Below are 20,465 nucleotides of genomic sequence, written 5' to 3'. Positions count from 1 at the left end.
CACAGCACCATGGTAACCTATTTGTAATCCATGACCATGAACCTCAAGGGGGAAGCCTTAATTCTCTATGACTGTCGTACCCTGTTCCCAAGTACACTTACTCTCCCACTTACTGGATTATTACTCTATATTTTCTCCTCACTCCAAAGTTCCACGCCTTCCTCCTCCATCCTCACTCTCTACTGACAACCTTGCTTTCTGCTTTACTGGGAAAATGGAAGCAACGGGAAGAGGACTTTTACAAACCCCTCTGCATCCACTCACCTCCGCTATTTGTATTCCTGTTCTTCATTTCCACTTCCCTTCTGTTTCCAGAGATGAACTGTCCATGCTCCATCCATGTGTAACCTCTCCATATGTGCACTAGATACTACCCTCTCTCATTCACTCAAAGACATTCCTCCAACCTTTTCTCCTTTCTCTCCTCCATCAGCAATCTTTCCCTCGGATACAAGCAAGCTGCTATTCCTTTATATCTTAAAGAAAACGCTCTCTTGACTCTGCCTCTCACTCCATCTGCTGCCGATTTCTTTCCTTCCTTTCACAGAGACGCTCCTGTGATAGATGTCTCTTGCTGGGTCCAACTTCTCTCCCATTTTCTTTTGAACCTGGTCCACTTGGGCTCTCACCACAGCCACTCCTCTGAAACGTCTCTTGTCTGGGTGACCAATAAGTTCCACTTTGTTAAATTCAATCACTTGTCCTCTACCATCCTCATCTTAGGTGACCTATAAGCAGAATTTGACACAGTTGATGACTGTCTCATCCTTAAAGCTCTGTCTCTGCTTGGCTTCCAGAATGCTCTATTTGCCTGGTTTTCTTCTCCCCTCTCCAGCCCCTTCTTCCCATTCTCTTTTGTCAGTTCCTCCTTATCTTCTGACATCTTCATGTTGAGTTCCCAGAGTTTTGAACTTCTCTGTGTATAACTCCACTCTTGTGGCGAGTACTCGAAACTTGGTATCTTCAGTCCACACTTCTGTCCTGAATTCTGGGCTCATGTATGCAACCACCTCCTTGATATCTTCTTGGGTTATTTAATGACATTTCAAATTCACCATGCCCCAAAGGGAACTCCTGACCCATTCCCAAACCAGTTTTTTCCTGAGACCTCTCCATCTCAAGAAAAGACAACTCCATTCTCCAGCAGCTTAGTCCAAAAAGTTTAGTCATCTCTCATGCCTCTCTTCTTTCACACCCTACATCAGAAGCATCAGCACATCCCTTTGATTCTACTTTTAAAAGAATTCCCAGAATCTGACCTCTTTGGACCCTGCCCTTTCTTTTATTCCTTTCCCTTTCCTTGCTTTATTTTTCTGCTAAGCACTTATTACCTTATCATAGACCTTACAACCTACAGTTGGCCCTCTGTATCCACGGGTTCCACATCCGCAGATTCAACAAACCAACGATCAAAAATATTTGAAAAAAAAAATCCAGAAAGTTCCAAGAGGAAAACTTGAATTTGCCACCCACTGGCAACTATATACTAGAATTTGCATTGTATTAGTTTTTTTTTTTTTTTTTTTAGGATTTAGTGGAGGTATTTATTCCTTCTTTTCTTTTCTTAAAAAAATTAATTTAATTTAATTTAATTTTTTAAATTGGAGTATAGTTGCTTTACAATGTTGTGTTAGTTTCTGATGTACAGCAAAGTGAATCAGTTATATGTATACATATATCCACTCATTTTAGCTTTCCTTCCCATTTAGGTCACCACAGATCATCGAGTAGAGTTCCCTGTGCTATACTGTAGGTTCTCAACAGTTATCTATTTTATATATAGTAGTGTATATATGTCAATCCCAATCTCCCAATTCATCCCAACCCCTCTTTCCCCCCTTGGTAACCATAAGTTTGTTCTCTACATCTGTCTAGAGATGACTTAAAGTATACAAGAGGACGTGCATAGGTTATACGCAGATGCCCTGCCATTTTATATAAGGGACTTGAGCATCCTTGGATTTTGCTATCTGTGGAGGTCCCACACTGAGGAACCACAGTACTTGTTTTATGTACTGACTTTCTCCCTAACTAGTCCTAACTTGTTACAGTCTCTCCTCGTATCCAAGGGTGTTCTTTTGCCTCTTTTATTACACTTGTTACTCCAGTGACCTGCCCTTGTTGAGGGCCACCTTGCACACTATAGTCAGTCACTAGATGTTTGCTGAATGTCCATGTGGCAAATGTGGAATTTCCACTGATTTTCTTGTGCCCTTCCCAGCAAAGCCCAGAATCATGCTGACTTTTGTGTGTGGCTTCAATACACAAGTCAGTGAATTTAGGGAAAATTTCATTTTTCTTAACATTCTTTCTCCAGTTTATAGCCGATAGTTTGGTATTCATTATCTTATGAGTCAAGTTTAGATGACTTTTCCCTAAATTCATTTCTTTCCATTTGCCCACAGTGAAGTATATCTAGCTCTCTCCTTACCACCCACATAGTTTTCTGGTGTGGCCCTTGTTGGCTTGGAACAATGAATGAGCTTAATATTGCTTTCAGAACTGGAAATTCCATTGTGCGTTCCATCGTCAAGATCTCATACCAAAAAGACAATGATTTCAACTCTGGAGAAAACACTTATATTGTGGTGTTCAGAAAATCTTCTGTATTTTCTTACCATTTGTTTTCTCCAAATAAGAGAGTTCCCTGTACGTACTAAAACATGTCTCTCTTTATTTACTAAAGTTTCAAACATATGTGTCCTTCATATATCTTAAGTTTAGGCCTTGGTGTTCTATATGCTTTGTTACAATTGCAAACAGCTGTGTCTTCTCCACTACATTGTTCATTGGTTCAGGAATTGGGGGGAAATTTATAGACTGGCCAGCAACCTATGAGGAGGCAACCATTGGAAGAGCCATTGAGTCACTAGAGTGGCTTTTGAACCACTAAACTATTGTTGTAGCTACTAAACAAAGTGACCATTGTGGTTAGGACTGACTAATCTTCAGTATACACCAATAGAGCTTCACAAAAAACCCTAGAGTTGAGGTACACTGAGGCTGTTTTTTTTCCTCAAAGAACCTACCAGATAAAATGACTGGCCTTTTCATCTACCTATCTTATTCATGCTAATGGTTTGTTTGTTTGTTTGTTTGTCACATTATTCTATTAGACTTCCTGTGTAGACAACCATACCATCTGTGATAAATAATACATTTATCTTCTTTCTAGGACTTACAATTTTATTTGGGTATGTTGTCAAAGCAAAGTGTAGTGAATGAATATATTTTCTCCCCTGACTTTGATGGTAACATCTTGAATATTTCATCACTAATTTTTTAAATTGGATATAGGTTTGAGGTATATATTCTTTTTTAAAAATTTTTTATACAATTTTTAAAGGTTAAGCTCCATTTACAGTTATTACAAAATATTGGCAATATTCCCCATGTTGTACACTACATCCTTGTAGCCTATCTTACACCCAGTAGTTTGTACCTCCCACTCTCCCCTCCCCCCTTCCAGCTCTCCACTGGTAACCAGTAGTTTGTTCTCTATATCTGTGAGTCTGTTTTTTTTTTTTGTTATATTAACTAGTTTTGTTTAGTTTGTTGTGTTTTTAGATTCTACATATAAGTGATATTATACAGTATTTGTCTTTCTCTGTCTGACTTATTTCACTTAGCATAATGCCCTCCAAGTCCATCCATATTGCTGCCGATGGCAAAATTTCATTATTTTTTATCTTTTATCATGCTATAGATGTATTCTTATATTCCTAGTTGACAATTTACAAAAAAAATTGATGTTAAGTTTAACCAAATGCCTACTCAGTGTCAACTAAGATAATCCTATGATTTTTCTCCATTGACTAATATGATTAACTAAATTAATCAAATTCTCATTATTAAATTCCCTTGCCTTCTTGCTTAAATCCTACTTGATTTGGGGGTATTATTCTTTTAATAAATTAATGGGTTTGGATTTTTAATAATAAAGTTAATATCTGTTCATAAGTGAAATTATCTTCAGTTTTCTTTCTTTGTTCATGTTACATTTTTCATGTATTTTCATGTATTTGTATCATGTCTCTGCTACATTTGTATCATGTCATGTATTTGTATCATGTCTCTGCTACTATAGAGCATGAGTTGTGGTGTGAATTCTTCCTCAAATTTTGTGCTCTTACACAATTGATAGAGCATTAGAATAATTTTTTCCCTTGAACATTTAAAAGAACTTGCTTATGGCTCTGTCCAATATAGGTAAACAGAGTACTTTTTGAGAGCAGAAGGGAAAATGGAATAGTTAAAAGAATTTAAAACTTGTATTTATGTGGTTGGTCTCTTAGGCTTTCTACTTCTTTTTGCATGACATTTGTTCTCATATATATTGTGATTTTCAACTTCACTAATAATAAATGAATTGAATATTATAGCACACATCTATAAAATTAGCAACTTTTTAATATGATAATGCCTTTTGTAGATGAAGAATATATGAAAGGGATACCTATGAAAGGTTGTATGCAGTGCTGTAGCAGTGTTAATTTTTACAATTTTTCTGGAAAAAATTTTTTTGCAATTTTATCAAAAAACTTAAAACATATTCTCTGGCCAAGTAATTTTATTTTTAGAAAAATACCAAGGAAATTATTCACAAATAGCAGACGAAGATCAATGTATGATTATTTTCATCACAGTGTCATTACATTAATGACTGAAAACAACTCAAATGCCTAATGCAGGAATAATGAAGTGAATTATGGATTATCCACATAACACAATATTACGGTGGTTTTAAATTATGTTTATGAAGAGTATTCAGTGACATGAGGAAAGGAGAACAATATATTGTTAAGTGTCAAAATAAGACAGAAAATTGCATACACAATATGATCTTAACTTAAAAAAAATATGCATAGCATAAGAGTGGAATTTCCACTGATTTTCTTGTGCCCTTCCCAGCGAAGCCCAGAATCATGCTGACCTTTGTGTGTGGCTTCAATACACGAGTCAGTGAATTTAGGAAAAATTTCATTTTTCTTAACATAAGTCCCTTCCAGAGATCCTCTATGATTGGTCAAATGGACTCCAATATCCCACTCACTTTACTCATTACCCACGGACCAGGCTGTGCATGCACTGTCCCCCACTTTTGGCCATCATTAGATAGATGCAATTCTTGTCCTTTCCTTGGGCCTCAGACAGCTCATTTGCAAAATGAGCATGCTGACCTCTAAGGTGTTCTCCTGCTACTTATAACTTTCCCTGAGGCTCTCAACGTTGCTTCTGAAACCCACACCCTCTATTTCCCTGGATACACCTGGGGCATCACATCAGCCTCTAGATTCATCTTCCCTTCCAGTCTGTGTGATCTCTGCTGCTTCCATGGAGGAGACCATTGTTCTACTGGTGCAAGCTTTATTCCTGGTGACTTCAGAAAGCAGAACTGGGATTTGTCATTTTTCACATTAACAGAAGGGAGAACTTTCTAAAAATTAAAGCTGTGGAAAATGAAAAGAAGGATTCAGCATACAGGAGTTGGGAGGGAGGAGAAGGAGAGGAGAGAATTTCTGCAACGGATGGGAAGATGGAATTAACACATCCTGAAGGTCATTCTCCAAGTGTATTCCCTCCCCTGCCTACCTCAGAGACTCAAAGGGGATCAGGTTAGGGGATCTATAAGGAAAGGGCTTTGTCAGCGTGTGGTCAATCGTTGTTGTTACCAAGTAGGGGAGGAAAGCCTGAGGGGATCCTGCAGAGATGGAGGAGGTGGAGAGAGTGAATTCTTATTTGCACGGTCAATCCAGAAGGACAGGACGAACAATGAGGTTCTGAGGAGAGAGGATTTGCAAAGGGAATCCAGCGACCAGAAGCACAGATGTTCATCAGACTTTCTAAGGTTACAAAGAAGAGAGAGTCAGGCTTTTCTAATTAGCAGGATCCTATTGTAAGAAGTGGAGAGAAATGAGGAAGATCAGAATCCACCAAACAAGGGATTTTCAGTGGTAAAACCGGGAATACCCTGGGAAACTAGGATGGTTGATCATCTACTCGGGACTTGGGTAGGTATAGTAGCTACTACCCAGACTCTGAGACATGACTGAGGAACCTGCAGAGTGTTCTGGATCTACTGACTGAGATAATCTGGTCACTTAATCTCCAGCCAGTTTCCACTGACGATACATCAATATCAACATATGCATATACATTCACACACATATACACACATACATATGCATGTATTCCATTGCAGGGCAGTGGGGTGTAATGGTAAGAGCTTGGACTCTAAAACCAGACTCTTTGTGCTTATAGCTCAGCTATGCCACTTTCCATCAGTGTTACCTTGGGCAAGTAAATTCACCTCTTTCTTCCTCCATTTCCTCATCTGGAAAATAGAGAAAATAATTCTACCCCTGAGAGATGCTGTGAGTTTTAAGTGAGCTAATCGATGTGAAGTGCACTTAGCATAGTGCTTGACATATAATACTCAGTACATTTCAGCTACCATTATGCTTAGTCTTGATTCCTTTCTCATGTTCTCCCATCTTACTGACCCAGCTAATCTCTGCCTTCTGCTTCTCCCTTTCTGTCAACAGACAGCCCTCTCTACAGGTTAAATTCCTATCTAGATAATCATCACCTTCTCTGCTGGCCAGAGCTTGGACACCAGACCACCTTACAGGGCAACTGCCTAGTCCATAGATGGGGCACGCTTTCTGCCCAATCAGCACTGTTACTAATAATTGAAAAAACTCATAAAGCATGCTCACAAGAGTAGCAGGGTCAGGCAGTACCAGCTGGGTGACCTCAAGTTTCCTACAATGAACCTGTATGTCATTCCATTTGTAATTAAGGGAAAAGTTATTTTAAAAATAGGTTATTTTAAAAATAGGTTATTTTAAAAATAGTGTGAGTATACCATGACCCTGCCTATTTTGAAAGCTCTGGGTTCTGGAGCTTCACAAGTCATGTCCTCTGTCCCTAGAAAAGGCCGGTGATCAGAAGTGAGTCTGTTGATGGAGGACAACCCCCTTGTGGCTGAACTGCTCGGTGCTGAGCTGGGGCCTTGGGAGCTGCTCTGGAGCTCTCTCTCTCTCTTCCATTATGGCCCCCAACATCCAGCACTGGAGCCACCGATGTGTCTTTTGCCCTCCAGCAGTGAGTTAGATGAATCAAAGACAGCTCCTGTATTTATATCCACAGTGCTCAGAACAAAGCCTGGCATGCAGGAGGTATGGTGATAGTAGATACCCACGTGCTCAGTAAAGCGTCAAATGCAAGGTCCCAGGAGGCTTTTCTCAAGGTGGGCTTTCTAATCCTTTGACTCATCCATTCTTTGTTATTCATTCAAACGCCATTGCTTGGTGCCCATTCCTGGGCGTACAAAAGAGTCTTGGACTTTGTTCTCAAGGGGTTTATTGTCTATATGCCTGGAAATCTAATGCAAAAGGAAAACAAAAAGATCAAAGTCCAACGAACTGCCCTCACTAACCAACCACCCCTAAGTACTCATGTCTAAATAACCATCATAAGTTGTAGACTTGATAGCAAATCTACAATGCTGAGACCTCGAAGTAAAATAAGCAAAATGAGTCTGCTTATCCTTCCTTAACTGAAACCTAGAAAAAAATTCCGACTGAAACTCAGAGGCTGCTGGAGAAAGGAGCTGGGGTGAGTGGGCGATGGGCAGTGTCAGGACCCAGAGTCTCCATTAGAGGTTTAGCCTAGTAATAACCCACAGCCCATCAGAACCCAGTAGGAGTTTAACCAGTGCTAACATCTGATTGGCTAAGGCAAAGTCTCAACTCTACCATTTAATTAGAGCAGAGTCTCCCTAATAAGTTAGAGTAATTGTCACTTTCTGTAGTAACTGCTTGGCCATTGAAACAACTGTGCTAAGAAGAGCGAGAAACTATTAATAAAAAGGAGGGGGGGAGTGTCACTGCCCTTATCAAGGCTTTGACACAAATATTTACACTACATTTTACACTTTTTTTTAACTTCCATTATCCTGAAAGGGATTTTATAGTTTTTCTGACATATGCCAAAGCAGGTTTTTACATTTTGCAAGTATGCAAATAGCAAATGGAATAAGAAATTCATGCAGATACTTTCCCAGATTTTCAAATGCAGAACATCGTGTTATGCTGGTTCCAGAAGTTATAATTGCACTTAAAAGTCCTGCCTTGGTGTGGCATTTAGGACTTGGGGGACTCTGTACACTAATTCATGTCTGGCTTTTACAGCTTTGTAATCAGCCCTGTTCATGAGAACTGGCTTATGGAAAACACATTTCCACTTCGGAAAGAGAAGCAATGATTAATGATGATTTCGACAGTGCCTTCTGGGTCCTGGAGAAGCCCAGTAAATAGATGACACTTTAGCCATTCTCTGGAATCTTTGCCTCAGTCCCCAGTTCCCCCTCTTTCTGAGAACTCTGTCCTGTGTTGATGTGCAGAAGACAACATCCCCTCTGGACCAGCATCTATTGTCCTTGCCTCTGCGCCTCCTCTCCCTGGAATCTCTTAGTAATCTATCCGAAGTGGCAAACTTTCAGGAATGCCCCCTTTAGGAGTCTGACAAAATGTGTAAGCTTGTATAATTCCTTTCTTCTTAGGAATAAAGGCAAGCTCTTTATAGAACTGGAAACATTTCCTTTCAAACAAAGGCAATCAAGTACTCCCCGGGGCTGGCCCAGAGAGATTCATTCCTCATCCTCCTGGGACCAAAATGGTGAAAGGCATGAGTGTCTCCCCTTCAAAGAGTTCCAAGATCCTTGCTCTGAAGGACACTCCCTCCTGAATGTCTGCACACAACCAGGCAGACAGTAGCTCCGGCTCCTGTGTCATTCTGGTTAATCCAGGACATCTGGTCACCCATGTGGGAACCGGATTCTGCGTGTTAGCAGGAGGGCATGTCCTGTGCGTGGTAGATCTGGCTGCCGTGGAAAGAACGCCAATTAGAAAATACCAGGGTGATAAATCTCCTTCACGGGCTGTGTTTGCCTTAGAAAAGAATGGCTGGCAAACAATCTTCAGTCTCTATACAATAATTTTCAAGACAGAAGAGCATTAACCTGAACTTTTAGATGTTTCTGGCTTGCTTTCTTATTATGGATTTAACGTAGCAGTTTTTCATCTAGCCATTCTGGACAACGTGCTGTGCTGATTTACAATTACTGTAGCAATATTTTGGAGAGGCAAGACATGTTCCCTTGAAGCCACAGAGAGAGCAGTGGGCCCCCAGAATCATCACTGGGGCTTTGGCCCAAGGGCAGTGAGGGTGTTGTCAACCTGTAGCCTCATGTGGTAGTTTTTAAGCACCTGTAACCTTAACCCTAGAGACAGGAGACCTGGATTTTCATTCTTCTTCACACTAACTGGCTGTAAAAGTTTAAGTCAGCTACTTACCTTCTCCATTTTCTTACCCTTAACATAAAATCATAGAATTTTAGAAGCTAGAAGGAACCTTTTTGGGGGGTCCGGGTGGTAACCTAGTTCAGCTTTTGCTACTCCATTTCACAGATGAAAAAACGAATACCCGCCTTACCTAACTCCAAAACTGGCTGAGAAGGTCAACCGAAATTCCAGCATGCTTTGAAAATATTGAGGTTGTGCAAACTGTTCTACAACTGAAAGAAATCATAATTATGACTCACAATTTCAATGAGAAAATCCTTCAAGCTTCAGTCCAAATACTATTATTTTATTATCGTTAATAATACCCATGTTTAGCTACAGGTGGATATTTTTATTGCTCCCAAATTGCCAAAGGTTTGGCAAAAAAATTAAAAAAGAAGATTTTCTTTTCTCTCTGTCCAGTAAATCTGTTACATGTCTTCTCAAATCAACAGTGGATTTCATAAACAATGCTCTAAACTTGTACACAGAATTACTTGTAAAGTTTTCAAACCACTTAAGTAAGAGGATACCAACCATGTAGTTTAGAGACAAGCAGTCATAGCTATCTCTATCCACATGTCTCTACAGTTTGGCTTTGCAATGCACATGGGTCTTCCAGACCTATGGAAGCAAAACCCTCACCTCTCAATACAACTTTTTGCCTTGAGCTATAACTTAGCCTGGGTTCCCCCAAAAGCTGAGACAGGTAGTTTATTTAATGGTATTTGATTTGAGAATGTGATCCCAGGGAGCAAGAGTGAGGGTCTAGAGAGTGTGATGGAGGAAGAGAAATCCAACTCAGGGATGCATGATCAAGTCAGCCTCCAGAGGCTGGCGCTCAGGTTCAGGGAACCTTCTAAGGAGTCTTACAAAGGTGTGTGCAAGGACGAAAGGAGAAAGCATTTATCTGTTGATCTCTGAACTTCAGAGTAGTAAAGGCATGAGTACAGAATAAGATCTTGCAGGTCCCCCTTCCATGGTGTCAGCAAAGCACGAGGGCAAGGGGGACCTGGTCTGGTCAGATTGGACCTAACAAAGCTGGTTGAAGCTTGCACCAAATTGGTTACTGCAGCAGTGGCTGGATTAAGAAGTGGGCCTGAGAGGCTTTAAGGTGCGTCCATGAGGTATCTGATACAGATTCATTCCCATGTAAAGCTGTGCACACTCATTTATTCACTGAGACTAGTCTTCGGATGTCTCAGGTTCATATGTTGACCCAGTTCCCTTAACAACTCAAATAACACATAGTTAGCACTGGGTACCTCTTAGCACAACCTGAGAGGTAGGGAAAGTGTGTGTTTAATCAGGCTTGGCCAAAGGAGTGTTTCAATGCCATTTTACATAGAGGAGGTTTAGGGAGCTTTTGCATAAAGTAGGTAACTGTCACTTAGGCGTATATCTTAGGCAAGAGAAGAGCCTCGTCATATGGGTATCTGGTGTCACACTGTAGGATCAAGCCACCTTTGCACAGCTTCATTTAGTTCAAATCCGAAACATCTCCAAGTTTTAAGGCTGACTTAATAGGCATAAGGCCGAGGTGAATGGAGAATGAGAATGATTTACCAAAGAAAGTTCCTAGGGCAACGGGTAGTCCTCGGACCAGCAGCCTCAGCACTACCTGAGAGGTTGTTAAAAATGCAGAGTCTTAGTTCCCACCCTAGACCCACTGAATCAGAAACTCTAGTGGTGACGTACAGCTTTCTGCCTTTTAACAAGCCTTCCAGGTAACTCTGATGCATGCTAACATTTGAGAACCATAGGATCCTCAACATGGGACCAGTTGACTCTCTTCCAGAGCATTTGATGGCTCCAGGGAAACAAACAAACAAACAAAAAACCAATGGTCAGATATGCACCATACTGGAGCATGTTTTTCAAACACTTACTAGGAGCTAGTTACCGTTATGGATCCTGGGGATACAAAGGTGAACAAGTCAGAGCCCCTGATCCCAAAGATTGTTTACAATCCAGACAGGTAGACTGACGCATTGGCCAGAGGAACACCTAAGTGGGACCCAATCCAAACCTGGGGAGGGAGTCAGAAAAAGGAGTGACTTCTAAATTAACCTGTGAAAAAACCAAGGGTGTCCTGGAGAGGAATGGAAGGACATGTACAGCAGACCGGACAGGTCAGTCAGAGTCCTAGGGGAAAACTGAGCCAACTTAGTCAAGGGCTTGCAGGGAGTCAAAGTGTCGAGAATTCAAGTTCCAGGAAGGAAGGAGGAGGAGAGAGGTTGGAAAGACACCAGAGACAGATCGTGAACTGTTTACTATGTAAAGAAGCTTGGATTTTATTCTGAGAGCCAGGAGGCACCATTAAAGTATTTCAGCAGGAACCACATCTTAATCTGTCTGTCAGATCCTCCTTCACACCCTGGACACAAATGTGGGTGTGCATCGAGAACTCAGCCTAGCTATCTCATCCAACTATCCGACTCAAAGGCTTGAAATGCTGACCTAGTGCTGATGAGCTCCAAATCCATCTGTTCAAACCTGCCTCTTCCCTGGATTTCCAAATTGGCATCTCCACTGGAATGTCTAAAAGACATTGCTAACTTAATTTGACAAGAGCAGAACACTTGATTTCCCCCCAACCACTTGATCTTGTGTCTCTTTCAGTCTTTCCTCAGCTCAGTAAATGGCAACACCATTTACCCAGTTTTTCAGCAAAAAATCTAACATTCAGGAGTATTCCCTTCTCTCATCACCTATCCAAGTCATAAGAATATCCTGTCAACTCAGCAAGTTTTGTTGGCTCTGCCTCTGAAAAATACCCAGAAACTTTCTGCTTCTTTCGAGTCCTTCTGCTTTCTTCTTGATGGCAAGATGGTTTCTTGGCAGCTCAAAGCCCGTAATAGGGTCGATGCTCTCAACATCTCTTAGTCTTTCCCACAGAAGCCCTGTGCTGGGTTTGATTTGCTTGGACTGAGTTTCATGTTCATCCATGAACCAATGGCTATGGCCAGTGAAATAAACACTCTTTTTGCTCAATGCTGGGTCACAAGCTCATCTTGGCAGGCAGAGCTGGAGACAGTTTCCCTCAAACCACATGGTGACGAGGGGTGGAAGGAGCACTGGGGAGAGCAGTGAGGCAGAGATCATGGTGGTAGAGAGTCCCCTAAGGAGGTTATGAGGTGTTATGCAAAGAAGGGTAACGGATGCTGGGCAAGAGGACAAGAGATTTCCACTCGAGTGGCAAACCAAGAAACCACTGAATGATGAAAAGTAGAGGAGTTTCTTTTTGAAATGTACTTGAATATCGCTTTTCCTTTAAGTACTGGCATTTCATTTCTAAGAGTCTAAATTTAAATCAAAATTATTTTACATGCCCTCAGCAGTCATTCACTAGCATTATAATTAGTGCCTGGCTGCTTGTGACATTGGGTTTGCTAGCGCTACACCAATCGCTGCAATCTCCATCTTCTAGTAAAATCTAAGGCTCATACCAAGTGTGTAAATATCTGAACTCATACTGATCCAGTTCATACACTAAAGGATTTATTTGCTATTCCACATAGGACCATACACGGCATATAATGACTGTAAGGGCATATATAATGATAATAATTAGAAGCAGTTTTGGAGGGTTGTGTCCATGGCACAAAGGCAAAGCCAAAGACTTAAAAGTATAGTGCAGACAGAGGTGGACATAAACAGTATAGAAAAAGAGAATTCCATTTTTTTCTCTTTAAAGTTTTTGAAGGTCCTCAGGGAAAGACAAATATAGTGCTGACATGGAGTAAGAATGTCAGCGGGCCATTTGTGTTGTCCTGTGGCATATGCAGCCACATGGACTAAGTGGAAGAATCTGGCATATCTCCTTTTCTTAGAAGCAGAAAAAAAAGTTCTTTCCCTGAAGGACTCCCTTCTTTCTTCATAACCCTCAACCTTGTCCCCAAATAAGAACTTTTGATTTGGAGGTCTCTCCTTACCCTAGTTGTTGGTGTCATGGGATTTGATCCCTGCCATTCTGAGCTGGCATCTTGTTCCATTTTGGTGTGCCAGCTGCAAGTCGTAGGCAAACATGTTCTACCTGTGTGGTGGGATTTAAGTTGGCCTGAGGGGAGATAGTTTATTTTAAGAAGTATCCATTGCTGTTCACACACACACACACACACACACACACACACACACACACACAAAGACTGGTTGCTGTGTTCCCAACTTGAAATACTTTTGGGGGGAAATTGAAAAGATACAGACTGAGGAGACAGTTAAAGGAAGATAATGGGTATTCTCTTCCTTGCCGATCTTATCTGTTGAAATGTGTATAAACTATAACTATTTCCTTTGCTTAAATAATGGGAAAATGGCTATATTTATGGGGAAAAAGCTAGATTCTCACAGCTAAAAAGGGTACCTTAAAAACTGAAGGCACAAATTAATCTAAAAGCAAACAAATTGACATCTCCTCAACCACAAAGCACTTCATACTGAAGCCATTTGATGGCTTTATTGGATTTTCCTACAAAGATCACAATAGTTACCTTGCAGTTAGCTTTTGAAATTAACTTGGAGGGCCCTACAGTTAGAAGTTGGCTTAGTAAGCAAGTATCATGTTTTTCTTTTTGTTACCCCACTCTCTTTGCCTCTCCCTTGTTTGGATTTCTACTTTTTTTCTCTTCTTCTTTTTTTCTTTTTGAAGATTTCAAATGCACTGCTTTATCATATCTCAGGGTCTCAGAATCCAAAACACTGTGGAAGATTCTACTGACAACGGAGCTCACTAATGTGACAAAGGCACCAATAGAAGTATGTTGTCGAGGATGCAAAAGAATTCCACTAGATAAATGCTAAGCTCCTTTTGTTCTGTTTTGTTACTTTTCCAAGGCAAGATGCCTGGGCTCTTCTTTCACAAAAAGTGCAAGGAAAGCAGACTTGACCTTTGCAGACTGTCTTAAATTTTAGGCTGTTTGTCAGCTGCTAGGGACCTCACCAAAGCAGTGAACTGAGAAACAAAGAGAGTGAAACTACTCATGCCGCCGGAGAAGGAAGCATTTATCCTATCACAATAGTTCTTTGTTTTTCCCAAATTTGGATTGGGTATCTGGGTTAGGGTCCAGATACACTAACCATGGACACCTGATTTTCTCAAGGACAAAATGGGGGGAAAAATGCAAAGGTGTTTTAGCCTCCAAGCATGGTCGGATGGAATTGCTATGAGGAATTTTTGCCATGGAAATCTGGGCAAGCAGGGACTGCAATTCTTCATCCAGAAAGCTTCAGGCTTCCACTCATAGGATGACTTGATCTCCCCTTTCCATCCCGCACGAATGATTCTTTAACCTACATACCTACAGCAATAGGCGTTCCAAAAGAGACTTATAAAATGATGTATTGTTTCGGGCAAGGGACTTGAAAAAAAATGTTTGCATTCAAGATTTATAGTAAAAGCCATAGGAGTTGTTCTCATGTTTCTTTTTCATTTACCACCCCATGAAACTACAGAATTGGAACAATTGAAACAATGAGTTGCCTCCTGTTTATCATTAGACGAGCAGCATCAGAATCCTTTGGCCACGCCATGACTGTTTTCTAGAGCAGTCTATCCCTGAGTGAGGACCAACTATCGTACAGAAGGACTGAAATCTGAAAACGACTTAGAATAACATTTCAGGGCTTCACTGCTGCTTGATCTGTTTCTTTTTAGCTTGTCCTAGAAACAGCGAGGCTCTGCCACATTTTTAAGGTGGGGTGGGGTGGAGTATAACATCTAAATTCCTCGTGTATCTCAGAAATCTAAATTAAAACATTGAGGAAGCAGTTACTAGGTTGTTCTGACAAAGATAACAAGGCTGTGAGGATTGGATTTAGAAATGAACATTGCAGGGCTCTCTCGGTTGTATCCAATCTGGAATGTCACACTCCGACTTACAAGTAGTTAGGACGAACTTAAATAGCCCGACCCCATAAAAGAAAAAAGTAGCGTTGCACATGATTATGAGCTGTAGGGCTTGGGACCATTATTATAGAACGCTGTACCATTTTGTTTCAATTAAGGAACACAAATAAATCACAATAAAAAAATTGTTCAGTAGGCTTGGCATCACTCTGTATAGTCATAACAAAGCTACCACACTGCTTAAATCGCCCGTTGAGAACCATTTGGTAATGACTAACAGAGCAAGGGGACTGAGGGCCTCTTTCCCACTGTTCTGAAAATCACTGGGAGTCCCATTCTCTTCTGGTCCCCCCCTAACAGTTATGAGGATGGATGAGAAGAAACAGAAAGATCCCAGGATCACAGAGAGAGAGACTTGCAGCAGATAGCAGGAGACCAAGGCCATGACATCCAACCCATTGCTACTTGGGAGAGCCAGTGTCGAGATAAGGCAGGTTCCGTCCCCCTGTCCTTGTGGCTCAAGTCTACCTCCCTATCTTACTGTGATATCCCTCTTTCACTGTCTGAGCAGGGGGAGAGTGTCTACAGGGGCCTGTCATCCCAGCAGGTGGATTAGCACAAGGAGACCTTGAGGGCTGAGAGATCCCTTGGTTTGGGAGACACTAGTCAGGGTGTCCCCCACCAAAGCCATCCAACTCTGTTTGGGCAGCGCTGATCAGGCCTATCCTGAAATTTCCATTACATCAATACTGTAGTTGTCAGAACAAAGCATGGCGCTCTCATCTGCTTTACAGAATTTATTTGCACTGCTCATTCTGACTTTGTTAAGCCGGCTGCATGGAACTGGTGAGCATATTCCCAGGAAATAGTTCCCTGATAACTTCGGAGCCTGCAAGTCTGCAGGGTGTTGTTCTAGTTTCCTTAACAAAGAAGTGAGTGTTGGTGCTTCAAATAAAAGTTATTTTTTGCCCTTCTATGGTTGAGGTTGGGTGAATTTCCAATATCTATCTCCCCCCTTTTTTAAAAAGAAGGTGTTTATTCATTTTCTTCTCTCGATTTTGCCTGTAGATCATTTTTTTGTGGGATTCCTCTCGCTCGCTTTTCTTTCTGCCTTCCCAGGCTCAGGATTATACCATCCCTCAAATTTGTTTTACTACTGTGAGCATAAAAAGCAGCACGTTTGCATTTTGAACAGAGCAGAGATTAAGGCACTGGCAGCCTTGAAATAGTTCTTTCTCAACTTCCATTCCCATGAGGTTATCCACAGCAAGTCGCTGTTAGTACAGGGTCAGTGTGATGAAATGTGTTTGTTGAGTGTCTTTGGTGCCAGAGTTTTTGCCAACAATCTGATCTACCTGATAGTGGTACTATTTCAGAAATGTCCAGTCAGTAGAGCAAATACAGTGCCTGTAGACCTTCAAGCACAGCAGTGATAACTGAAACTCCAGCAAGCAAGAACTTTAATGTTCTCTTTAGTGATAGGCAGGCAGGAATGGGGAAATAAACAGAGTTTATAAAGTGAGAATTTTAATTTTAGTACAAAGCTCTAGTTAAACCTCAATTGAAAATCCCACTAGGGTTATGATATTCCTGTCACAATCCTTTAGCATTCTCTCAGCTCCATATATCAGGGCTTGCTTGAAGGGACCTTTAACATGAATATAATATGCAAAAAGGTATCAAAAGGGGCTGCTTTAGGAAATGGGTCTTTGGTATATTTTGAATTTATATGTGAATCTTTTAATCAGCGAATTTTAAGCTGGGGAAAGGAAAGGTAAGAAAAACCCAATTTCTCCGTTTCCTAAAGCAGCGAAGATTATTCAGGTAAATTATGATTACCTTCCTCATGTTTGCACTTTGGCCACTTTATCATTGCTGTTTTTCTTTTTTATCCATGCTCTAACATGGTACATTTTTTCTGAAGCCCTGTTTTAAAAAACTTTAAAAATACAATAACCCCTTTTTATACCTTTCTGCATATTATAATTATATACATTATATCATGTTATAATTATATTATATTATATCATGTTAGAGGCCCATTCAAGCAAGCCCTGATATAAGAAGCTTGTGGCAGGCAGGTTGAAAAGCTGATGATGGCACTTCTTGACCTTAGAGATTAGAAGTCAGAGAGAGCAGAAAATATAGGGTCCTGAGGGGTGTGTGTGTGTGTGTGTGTGTAAGGGAGTGGGGGCAGGAGGAGGGGATTGCAATAGGGAGGGGAGGACAAGTGGACCGGGTCTCAGTATTGGCTACATCACTTTGCCCAGCTAGAAACTATGAATTCCAATGTAAAGTCTTAAAAGAATTCATAGACGCCGATACAAACCATGTCCCTCTATGATTTTTCCTCCTGTCTCAAATATAAAATCAGTCTTAAAATAATTCACAGAAGCCTCTAGATTCTGGAACAAAGAAAAGTCTTGGCCTTGATCATGACTTCTGCTTACCAGTCTGAAATTTGGGGCCAACAAATTACAGAGCGCAGAATTCCACCCAACTGCATGGAACCCTGGGGGAGTCCCATGGTGTTTTGGTCTGTCAGCTCATCTCCCATCCTACTGAGCATGGGGAAAACTATCAATGGGTTGAAGGAAAGGCTTGCTAAGAAGGATAATATGGAGAAACAGGTGTAGAAGATGGAAAAAGCCATTCAGGTCACAGAGGAAATAAGCAGTCAGTTACCAGGTAGCTCTAAAGAGGGCAATAATAATAACAATAATAACAATGTCTACAGAACATGTTTTTTTTTAATTTATTTATTTAATTAATTTATTTATTTTTGGCTGCATTGGGTCTTCGTTGCTGCGCACGGGCTTTTCTCTGATTGTGGCGAGCGGGGGCTACTCTTTGTTGTCGTATGCGGGCTTCTCATTGCAGTGGTTTCTCTTGTTGCAGAGCACGGACTCTAGGTGTATGGGCTCAGTAGTTGTGGCTCGTGGGCTCTAGAGCGCAGGCTCAGTAGTTGTGGTTCACGGGCTTAGTTGCTCCACGGCATGTGACATCTTCCCGGACCAGGGCTCAAACCCGTGTCCCCTGCGTTGGCAGGCGGATTCCCAACCACTGAGCCAGCAGGGAAGCCCCTACAGAACGTGTTTATTTGCCAGGCACTGTTGAGAGTTTTACATGGAGTCTTAATTCTGTTTTTAAGACTGGAAATTGAGGCTCAGAGAGCAACTTGCTTAAGTCCACAGACTTGTAGGTAAAAACTGTGGAACTCGGAACTTAAATTAGGTCTGAATGCAGTTCCGCCTGTCCTATTACCTACTGCGGTGAGAGCGACCCCGACGGGGGGTGCTGGTTTACACGATCTCGTGGCTGGTGGTAAAGGGAAAAAGAACTCTCAGGTATTGAATAGCCATGTCTTTCTGGTCACTTTACCGGCCATCTCATTTTATTTCCAACGCAACTCTATGGACCTAGGACTATCACCTGTATTCTAGAGATTGATTATTTGGGACTTTAAAAAGTTTCATTAAGAAGTGTAAGTGATCCAAGTAGTGTATACAATAAGAAATAAAGTCCTGAATTTAAAAAAAAGTTTCATTAATTTATGTATTCATTCACTGAACAAAATGTTATTGAATACCTACAATTTTACACTGCCAGGTGGTAGACAGAGAATAAAGGGCAAAGAAGTTAATGTCTTATTCTCAAGGAGTTTGTATTTTGTAGGCAAATGGGGAACATTAATCTAATACTCTCACTGATGAGTGTTCAATTGCAAACTCAGGGGACTTTCTAAAGGAAAGAACATATTCCTGGAAGAGCAGGTAACAGATGAAGATGACCTCTGGTGGGCAGGGTGAGGGCTGGGTGGGTGGTAGTCAGGGGAGTCTTCCCTGAATCTAAGAGATGGGAAGGGCCTACCTAGGCTAAGGGATTTGCGTGTGTGCATTTGTGCATGCGTACGTGTGTGGTACGGGGTGTTACAAAGAGGGTTTCAAGCAGAAGAAAACACAGGTGCAAAGGCCCATGCTCCCGGGTAGCTGGAATGTGGAAGTCAGAAGTCCTGGGGGATGACACTGGAAACACGTTGGCTTTGCGGACACCTTACAGATGTGTCTTGGTTGTGGTTTCTGTGCTGTATTTCATCATCTTCTCAGTCCAGGTTTCACATCCCTTTCTGAGAGTGGGTTTCTAAATCAGCTCCCCATCTCACCCAGCCCTATACACATTCTTCTCCTTGCTTCTCTGATGATGTAATCCAGGTAGAACACCACTTTCCCCAAGTTCACGGCGGTGGAGTACAGTGGCTAGTTGCTTTTGGAGTCAGACAACTTGAGAAAGAAATCGTGGCTTGGCTGTTTAATAGGTCTGTGAATTTGAGTATGTCTCTTGACCTTTTAAAGCTTTGGTTACTGGTATGTAAAAGGTTTGATGTGAAGAATGGAGATAATTTCTATAAAAGACTGAGCCCACTGCCTTGCACGTATTGGGGTGCTCAAGAAATGCCACCCTTACTGTGTGTGTCAGTGGGCAATCGGCACGTCCTGACCCAAGACCTGGGCTGGGGCTTCATAGACCTCTGCCCCACCAAGACTGAGGCCCCTCACAGTTCTCTCTCTGACTCAACTATAAAAGCAGCCTCCTTCCTCTCCTCGGCTTGCTAAGATATGTACTTGTTTTATACAAAATCCATTCATCCAGAAATGTAGTTGTTATATCCAAAATGCGTTAATCCAGAAATATACTTGTTTTGTCCAAAATCCTCTGGGACAAAGGCACTGGCAAACTCGCTAGGATTTAGCAATACTGAATCAATGAACCAATCAACTTACAAAAAAACAAACTGAGTTTCCAGCCCTGTGCCCAAAGGCCCAAAATGCAATACAAAAGGAACACAAACTCTGCTTGTGCCTCAGGGTATTCCCAGTCTCGACGAAGAGTTTTAAAAATCTGGAAATTTTGGACCATAAGGGAAATATTCAAGAAAATTCCAAACAGGTGATTTTCGATGATCAAAATGTGTAAATAAAACATGCTATAAAATTTCTGAGAGTCTAATATAGAGATGGCCCCCTGGAAAAGATGAGGTTTCCAAAGGTGGTTAAGATCCAATATAGTGAACAGATACGTAGCATTATAATCAAGGCAGAGCTGGGGTTGTCTTAACTCTGCCACGCACTAGTTGTTTGACCTCACGTAAATTTATTAAATGATCTGAGTTTCCCTATTTGTAGAATGGAGGAAAGTAACCATTTAATAAAAAGAATGTAGGGGGCTTCCCTGGTGGCGCAGTGGTTGAGAATCTGCCTGCCAATGCAGGGGAC

This window comes from Balaenoptera borealis (genome assembly GCF_965194805.1).
Source record: "Balaenoptera borealis genome assembly, chromosome: 7".
NCBI lineage: Eukaryota > Metazoa > Chordata > Mammalia > Artiodactyla > Balaenopteridae > Balaenoptera > Balaenoptera borealis.
The sequence above is the reverse complement of the archived record's forward strand: the minus strand, read 5'-3'. Positions refer to the sequence as shown.